The sequence below is a fragment of the Macaca thibetana genome, chromosome 17, assembly GCF_024542745.1.
Source record: "Macaca thibetana thibetana isolate TM-01 chromosome 17, ASM2454274v1, whole genome shotgun sequence".
Lineage (NCBI taxonomy): Eukaryota > Metazoa > Chordata > Mammalia > Primates > Cercopithecidae > Macaca > Macaca thibetana.
The window spans coordinates 68,465,057-68,473,495 of NC_065594.1; the positions used below are offsets into that span (position 1 = coordinate 68,465,057).

At 35.6% G+C, this 8,439-nt stretch overlaps 1 long non-coding RNA gene across 1 annotated transcript; it reads left to right on the forward strand.

The window, feature by feature from the left end:
- Positions 1 to 2,924: 2,924 nt before the first annotated feature.
- On the forward strand, positions 2,925 to 7,925 carry LOC126940539 (uncharacterized). The gene is made up of 3 exons (XR_007720794.1): positions 2,925 to 3,535; positions 4,320 to 4,389; positions 7,759 to 7,925. It is a non-coding gene; the product is annotated as an uncharacterized LOC126940539 (long non-coding RNA).
- The last annotated feature ends 514 nt before the right edge of the window (positions 7,926 to 8,439 follow it).

Sequence of the window (8,439 nt, forward strand, 5' to 3'; positions counted from 1 at the left end):
CTTTATTTTAAACAAGATATTTAATCAAATTATTAATGTATAAAATTTCTAAATGTTTAAATAATTCTTTTTTTGTCATGATAGATATGTTCTATATCTTGACTGCATCAATGCCAATGTCTTTTTTTATTATAATTTTTAGGTGAAGTAACTCCGCAATAGAAAAATCAAACATCATATGTTCTTACTCATATATAGGAGCTAAGTTATGAGGACACAGGGCGTAAGAATGATACACTGAACTTTGGGGGCTCAGGGGAAAGGGTCGGGGTGACAAGGGATAAAAGACTACACATTGAGTACAGTGTACACTGCTCAGGTGATGGGTACACCAAAATCTCACAAATCACCACTAAAGAACTTATTCATGTAAACACCACCACCTGATCCTCAAAAACGTACTGAAATAAAACAAAAAATAAAGATGAATTAATTCTTAACATTAGTAATTGTCACTACTTATTTATATTCAAAATCAGGCAACAGAAATATGTTTGCATTTAATTAATGCTCAATCATGAACAGCCACAGGGAAAAAAGAGAAGGTAAAAAAAAAATCCATTTAAGAAATTCTTATTGTAATTTCTATTATAGGTCTTCTCAATGGTACACATAAAATATGTCTGGGTCAAGCAATGATAGCTTAATGCCTCTAGAAGTGATACACTGATAGCTCCCTAGAGAATATTTTTATAATATATGTATTATTATATTTTATATTATAAAGTTAAGTATATGTAAACATATTTGTATGAAAAATAAATAGAATAGAACCTATGAGATGAGAATTATAAGAAATAAAAAATGAGCTATTTATAATATTAGCAAGGGATCCAATGCCTTAGCTCATCTAGAATATAAACTAAGATATTATTGCATTTGTTAAAGTACTCTCTACAGTTGATACACTCTTCTATTATATATTTCAATAAAAATGCTTTGAATAAAGGTTAAAATAAAAATATCATTAACGTGAAAATAATATTCATTCTGTTTTTATAACAGTAATATACCCAATTTTTGGAATTCTTCATTTCAAATTATTGTCATTGTTTAATATATTCTGCACATTACTTTCATCCAGTTCCCTTTATGTGAGTAAACATGTGTATCTGTGAGTTTTTGTATGTAGAGCAAGAGAAAGAGAGTACTGGGAATTGAATGTTTTCACCTTCAAAACTCATGCTGAAAATTAATCCTCAATGTGCCACTACTGAGAGGTGGGGCTTTTAAGAAGCAATTGATTCAAGAGGTCTCTGCTTTCATGAGTGGATTAAACTATTCATCAATTATTGGATTAATGGATTAATGAATTAATGGATTATAATGGGAGTGGCATTAGTGGCTTTATAAGAAGAGAAAAAGAGACCTGAGCAGGTACACTCAGCCCCCTCACCATGTGATGTCCTGTGCCACTTCAGAATTCTCGAGTCCCCACCAACAAGAAAGCACTCACCAGATGTAGCCCCTTGACATTGAACTCAGCCTTTATACTATAGGAAATAAATTTCTCTTCTTTTATAAATCATCCAGTTTCAGGTGTTCTCTTATAAGCAACAAAAAATGGACTAAGACAGAAAATTGGTGCTGAGGAGTAAGGTGCTGATGACAACAAATACCTAAAAATGTGGAAGCAACTTTAGAAATGGGTCATGGGCAGAGACTGGAAGAATTTAGAGGAGCAGACTAGAAAATGCCTAAGTTCTAGTGAGGGCTTAGAAGACAAGAAGACTAGGAAAAGTTTGGAAATCCTTAGCGATCGGTTAAGTGGTCATAAGCAGAGAACTGATAACAACATGGACAGTAAACACTATTCTCATGAGGTTTCAAATGGAACTGAGGAATAAGTTATTGTAAACTAGAGTAAATGCCATCCATGTTATAAACTAGCAAAGAATTTGTCTGAACTGTGCCACTGCTCAGGAGCTTTATGGAAAGTCAAACGTTTGAAGGATAAAGTAGGATATCTGGCAGAAGAAATTTCTAAGCAAAATATAAAAGAAGATGCACGGTTACTTTTGGCCACTCACACTAAGATTCTAAGCAAATAAATAATTTAAAGACAGAATTTATAATTAAAAGGAAAGCATAACAAAGATTTAGGAAACTCTCGGACTGGCCACATAAAAAGTGAAAAAGTATGTTCTGGAGAGGAAACAAAAGTCGTAGCCCAAGGACTGGTTGCTAATGAGATTAACATGGATAGAAAGGAATGAAAATAAGATGCTGAAAGCATTTCAGCTATCTTTAAGGTTTCCCCTCCAATCACAGGCCCAGAAGCCTAGGAAGGCAGAATGATTCCAAGGGACAGACCTCAGCTGCTCTTCTTGGGCTTGCAGCTCAGGGCCATCTTAGGATTCTACTCCCCACACCTCAGCACAGTGCTCCCTGGCCACCCTGAGGCTGATGCAGCTGCAGGTGGGGCTCATGCCACAGCTCTGGAAGGTACAAGTCATAAGCCTTGGCAGTGTCCATAAGGTGCTGATTTTACTGCCTAGCAGAAAGCAAGAAAGCTGGAGGCTTGGCAGCCTCCACATATGTTTCAAAGGATGTCTTCAAAAGTCTGTGGTCGCAGTCACAGCTTGTAGCTGTGCAGAGCCACTGCAGCAGGCCCCCAGTAAAGCAGTGCCGAGTAGAAACATGGGGTTGAAGCTACTGCAGTGCATCCTCACAGGGCAATTCCTACTGGAGCCATGGGAACAGGACTACAGAACTGTCGAGTCACCAGCAGCATGCAACACCCACCTAGGAAAGTTTCAGGCCCCAGGCTCCAATCCATGTTGGTAGTTATATGAGCTGCACCCAGCAGAACCACAGGAGCAGGGCTTCCTGAGGCTTTGAGGGACCAACCCCTGTCCCAGTGTGTTCTAGAATGTTTTACATGGAATCAAAAGAGATTATTCTCCACCTTTAAGGCTAAATGTTTGCCCTGCTGGGTTTTGGACTTGCTTGGGGCTTTTAACTCTTATTTTTGATTATTTCTCCCTTTTGGAATGGGAATGTCTGTCCTATACCTGTAACATCATTTTATCTTGAAAGTAGATAACTTGCCTCAATTTCAGAGGTCTACAAGTAAGACTCTGGAATTTGGACTTTTGAGCTGATGCTGATGCTGAAAGGAGTTGTCTTCAGGGTTATGAGGGTGGAAAAAAACGTGTATGTATTTAAAGTTGTGAGAAAGACATACATTTTGGAGCTCCAAGGGCAGAACGCTATGGCATGAAAGTTTGTCCCCTCTGAAATTCATGTTGCATGAGTTCTGTCCCCAATGTGACAGTATCGAGAGGTGACGCCTTCAAGAGATAATTGGATCATAGCCCTGATGAAGAAATTTATCAATTAATGGATTAATGAGTTGTCACGGGAGAGATATTAGTGGTTTCACAAGAAGAGAAAGAGAGACCTGAGCTAGCACACTTCTCCCCTTCACCATGAGATGCCCTTCACTACCTCGAGACTCTACAGAGAGTCGCCACCAGTAAGGAGACGCTCACCAGATATGGACCCTCAACCTTGAAATGCTCATCTCCATACTGTAAGAAATACATTTTATTCTTTATAAATTCACCAATTATGAGGTTTTTGTTATAAGTAACAGAAAATTGACTAAGAAAAAGACATGGCCGGGCGCGGTGGCTCAAGCCTGTAATCCCAGCACTTTGGGAGGCCGAGACGGGCGGATCACGAGGTCAGGAGATCGAGACCATCCTGGCTAACATGGTGAAACCCCGTCTCTACTTAAAAATACAAAAAAAAACTAGCCGGGCGAGGTGGCGGGCGCATGTAGTCCCAGCTACTCGGGAGGCTGAGGCAGGAGAATGGCGTGAACCCGGGAGGCGGAGCTTGCAGTGAGCTGAGATCCGGCCATTGCACTCCAGCCTGGGCGGCAGAGCGAGACTCCGTCTCAAAAAAAAAAAAAAAAAAAAAAAAGAAAAAGAAAAAGACACAAAGAGACACAAAAATAAACATAATTTTCCATAAGCATAATTTTTATTGTCAGATTTTCACATGGATGTGACTCAAATTTTTATTTGATTTCTGTCTCTATTACATAGAATTATGAATATGTTTTGATGTTACTGGCATTATTTTTAAAGCATATTTAACCTAATTCAACTAGTAGTTTTTTTATATTATAACCAGAGAGGGCAAATTTTGAAATTATTTTTGTCTACAATCCAAGGATAATGTGCATTAAATTAAGAAATAAGGTTGCCTTTGGCTATATACTGCTTAAGTATGGTATCTTGTTATTGTATATACCATATAATAAGTTTTGTAACATGCATTATATAATCATGTTAAATTTATTAACACAGGCTTTGAAATAGTCATGAAACTATACATTTCACAAGATCAGAGTCATATGGTGCGCATCTACCAGTAAAGGTATGCACATTTTAAATCTGGTAATTAATTTCTTCCTTCATGTACAATGTGTTAGGTGCTAAATTAGATCTCATACTACATAATATTTTAAATTATGAACAGACTAGTAAATTTAATAAGAGAGATATATGATATAAGGGGACATATATGGAGTGACAACAAATAAAAAGCATCAAGTGTGAGAGAATAATGCCAACTGATATATTTTTTCAGTGCTTATTATATATCATGAACTGATGATGTAAGCAATTTTACATGTTTTATCTTTGTTACTTCCCAACAATCTTACTAAATATAATTTCAGATTGCCACCTTTGGACGGATGAAAATACTGAGGCATAGAGAAGTTAAGTAAGTTCCCCAAAGAGAAATATACAGCTAAGAAGCGTTAGTTTAACCTGACCAAGTGGCAGAAAGCCAGATATGCAAAGAAAAACATGGGGTAATGGATCAAGAATGGTAAATTGACATACTATTATACAAGAATTTCAATGAAAATTTAAGATGTTTCGTGTCAAATAAATGAATGAGGGCCATTATAGGTGATTGTCCTTTGGATATTAATTTTAATATACTGCATGATGGAATAAGTACTCATACTGATCTTGAAAAACCTGACTTTCTAGTTACCAATTGCTTGTTCTATGTTATTTTCTGTTTGTTAGGCCTGAACTCTTTTTCTCAAATATATCATTTCTCCTTAACTTCTAAAACCACTTAATAAAAGCCTGTCTTCTGCCTACTTTTAGAAGTGATTATCTACTACTTACTTTTTAAAAATAAAGAAATTACATGAGTTAAGTAAGACAGTAGAGGGTGACACAGTAAGACAAATATATGAAAGATTAGATATAAAAATAAAAATTCAATATCTAATTGCAGTATGTGATATACACTCAAAAATTGTGTGTGTGCATACATATATATACACCCATATATCTATTTCCCAACAGCTTCCTTACATAACACTAGATTTCTACTTTTAAAAATATTACACTCTTTTTGTAATTTGATCTCTTTTGTGCTAATTTTAAGTTTTACAAACAATTTTGATATTCATGAATGAAGTACTGTCTGTATTGTCTATTTGCATTGTCATTATGTATGTGAGCAATATCTTAGGAAGATTTCTACTGAAAAAAAAAAGCCCCTAATTCAGCATTGCAAGATGTACAGCAAGGTAGATTTCAAGAATCTTTTCAGGCAGAAGTTCTTATTCTAGAGCCTATGGACAACTAGGAGGCCATGAGAAGATTTCAAAATGTCTTTGAGTCTTTTAAGAGTTTCTGCAAGAATGAATGTGTATATGCATCTTTCATTGGTGCTCCTGGAATTTATAAAACATACATTAAGAAGCAAATATCAACAATGACTACTAGAACCAGGTTACTCCTAAAAGGGATGGCTAATCTGAAACACACTGATTTATTCTTTATTCTCCAGAGACTGAAGGATCTTGCTATCTGCCAACCTCTGGAATGTTCCCTGGCTTATTGAAGCTTTTTTGCTTCCAAAAGAGTTAATACAGGTGTCAGTCACTGAAACCCAGATTTTGGACTAATATAAATTAAATATTTATTCTTTCATGCCTATCAATCCTTGACAACTCACTGACAAAGGTTAACACTATTGAGACTCAGCTCCCAATTCACCTCTTGGTGATTCATTTGCAGCTTTCTCTTCAGTGCACAGTGGAATATTTGTAATTGACTTCTCCTTCATTAAATCTTATGTATTTCTAGAATAATGAGTGAAGTTATACACAGGCCTAAAAGAGTAGATAGCATAAAACATACCATCTAATTATTTTCAATATTAATTAGACATAAATGGCAAATAAATTTGCCACCTAGATGATTATTTTATTTGGCACAAGAAATCCAGGGCTTTGATACAACTGAATATTACACACCATAATACTGAATCTAGGATCAAAATTTTGTAATGTAGGTTTTCTTCCCAGTTCAGGAAACTTCTTGCCTGGTTATATTCGCCAGCCCAAGTAGATGGGAGAATAGTGTTTGTAATTAGCTAATTAATTTGAACCTTGTGAGCAGTCCACTTGAAAAAAACTCACTCTAAGTACGTGTACCTTTAAAAATATCTTTTACATCATTTAATTCGATCATTTGTTGATTAAAAATAAAACTTAATCGTTGCCAAACTCTCCTAAAACATAGTAAAATATAATCACAAAAATTAAGCCTTCCCATATCCATTCTTAACTAAGGAGTCTCTAGTATAAATTAGGATGTTAATGAAACACAGAATGTTATATGTATCCCTTTACTTTTGAAAAATAAAATACGTGAGAATGTGCAAAAGGTTTTATAAGGTGTGCTAAGCAATGACTGCATTTCCTATGAGCAGAGTTTTAGAATGTGTGTTTGTGTGTGTCACATTAAATTTCACCAAATTCAACATGTGCCTTTATTTTATTTAATATTAACAAGCAAAATCTCAAAAAGCACAATTAAATAAGAGTGTAAAAATACTTGTAATTTTCCATCTCAAAGTAAAGGTGAAAAAACAGAAAGTTATATAGCAAGGAAACTTAGCTGTCTCTATCTTGGCAAAAGATAGAACAAGGGGAAAAAAAAGCTCACTTGAATATTTGAACCATAGGCTTATACTCATTTAGATTTAAGATTTCAATCCACATGACAAAAATGGTACCCCAAAAACCTTATGTAGAGAATATAAGTTAAGTATTCTCACATTGTTAGTGCCACTTGATGACTTGGAGAAACAAACTCTGATCATATCTTGAGGATAAAAAAGGCAAAGGCAATTTTTTAAGATGTAACTGAAGCTCAGATAAGATGTGGTAACTCTAGGTAGGGCCACATAAGGAAGCCACTTCAGGGCTTTAAACAGAGAAAGAGCAAGTTCTGAAACATATTTCACTACATATCCCTTTGGATTATGTCTGAAGAATGGATTGGAGATGTAATAATAGAAACAGAGACATTAAATCGGAGGCCATTTTACTAATGAACGGGAGGGATGATGATGACTCAGACCAGGGTGTTATTAGTATGTCATAAAAAATGATTCAAATATGTGTATTCTTGAAATCTGGTCAACAGGATTTGCTGATCTACAGAATGTAGGGTGTACAACAAAAAACATGTCAAGAATAACTCCAAGTATTTTATGAATAATGGGAGTAACACAATTAATAACAAAGATGGTGCAGCACTGAGGGGGGATAGGCAGAGGTTTAGTGTCATGTTTGAGATGTGCATGAGACATTCAAGCAAAGGTGTCAGGTAGGCAATTGTAGGTAGGAGGATGGAATTTATAAGAGATCTCTGATTTACAGACATGATTTGTTTTTTTTTTTTTTTTTTGGTCATTTATTTAAAGCAATAATACAAGAGGAAATCACCAAGGGAATGAGCCTAGACCAAGAAGGGTACTACAAACTGGGTCTGAAGCACTGTGAATAGTGGAAGAAGAAGAGCAAAACATAAAACCTGTTTCAGAGAATGAGTGACAAGTTTTGTTGGGTCAAATACAGCGACTGCTCATGTGTAACCGCTATGGATTCCATGTTTGTATCCCTCCAAAATTTATATGTTCAAGTTCTAACCCCCAGTATGACGGTATTAGGAGGTGGGGCTTTTGAAAGCTAAAGCCCTCATTATGGGATTAAAGTCCTTAAAAATAGGGAAGAGACAAGAGATCTTTCTTCACTATATGAGGATGCCGTGAGTAGATGGATGTTTATAAACTAAGAAGTTGACCTTCACCAAGGATCCACTCAGGTTGCCACACGGATCTCAGACTCCTAGCCTCCAGAACTATGAGTATTTTTGTTGTTTATGGCATTTAGTCTATTTTTGTTGTTTAAGGCATTTAGTCTATTCTATGCTGTTATAACAGATTGAACTAATGCTGTGACATAAACACAAACAGTTTAGGTATTGTGGGTGGAAAATTATAATGGGATAAATGTCTAAAAGGTTGTCTTTGTTAGATACCTTTGTATCTGTGGCCTAGCAAATAAGGAATATTGAGCATTTCTTCAATTGTTAATTCATGCTA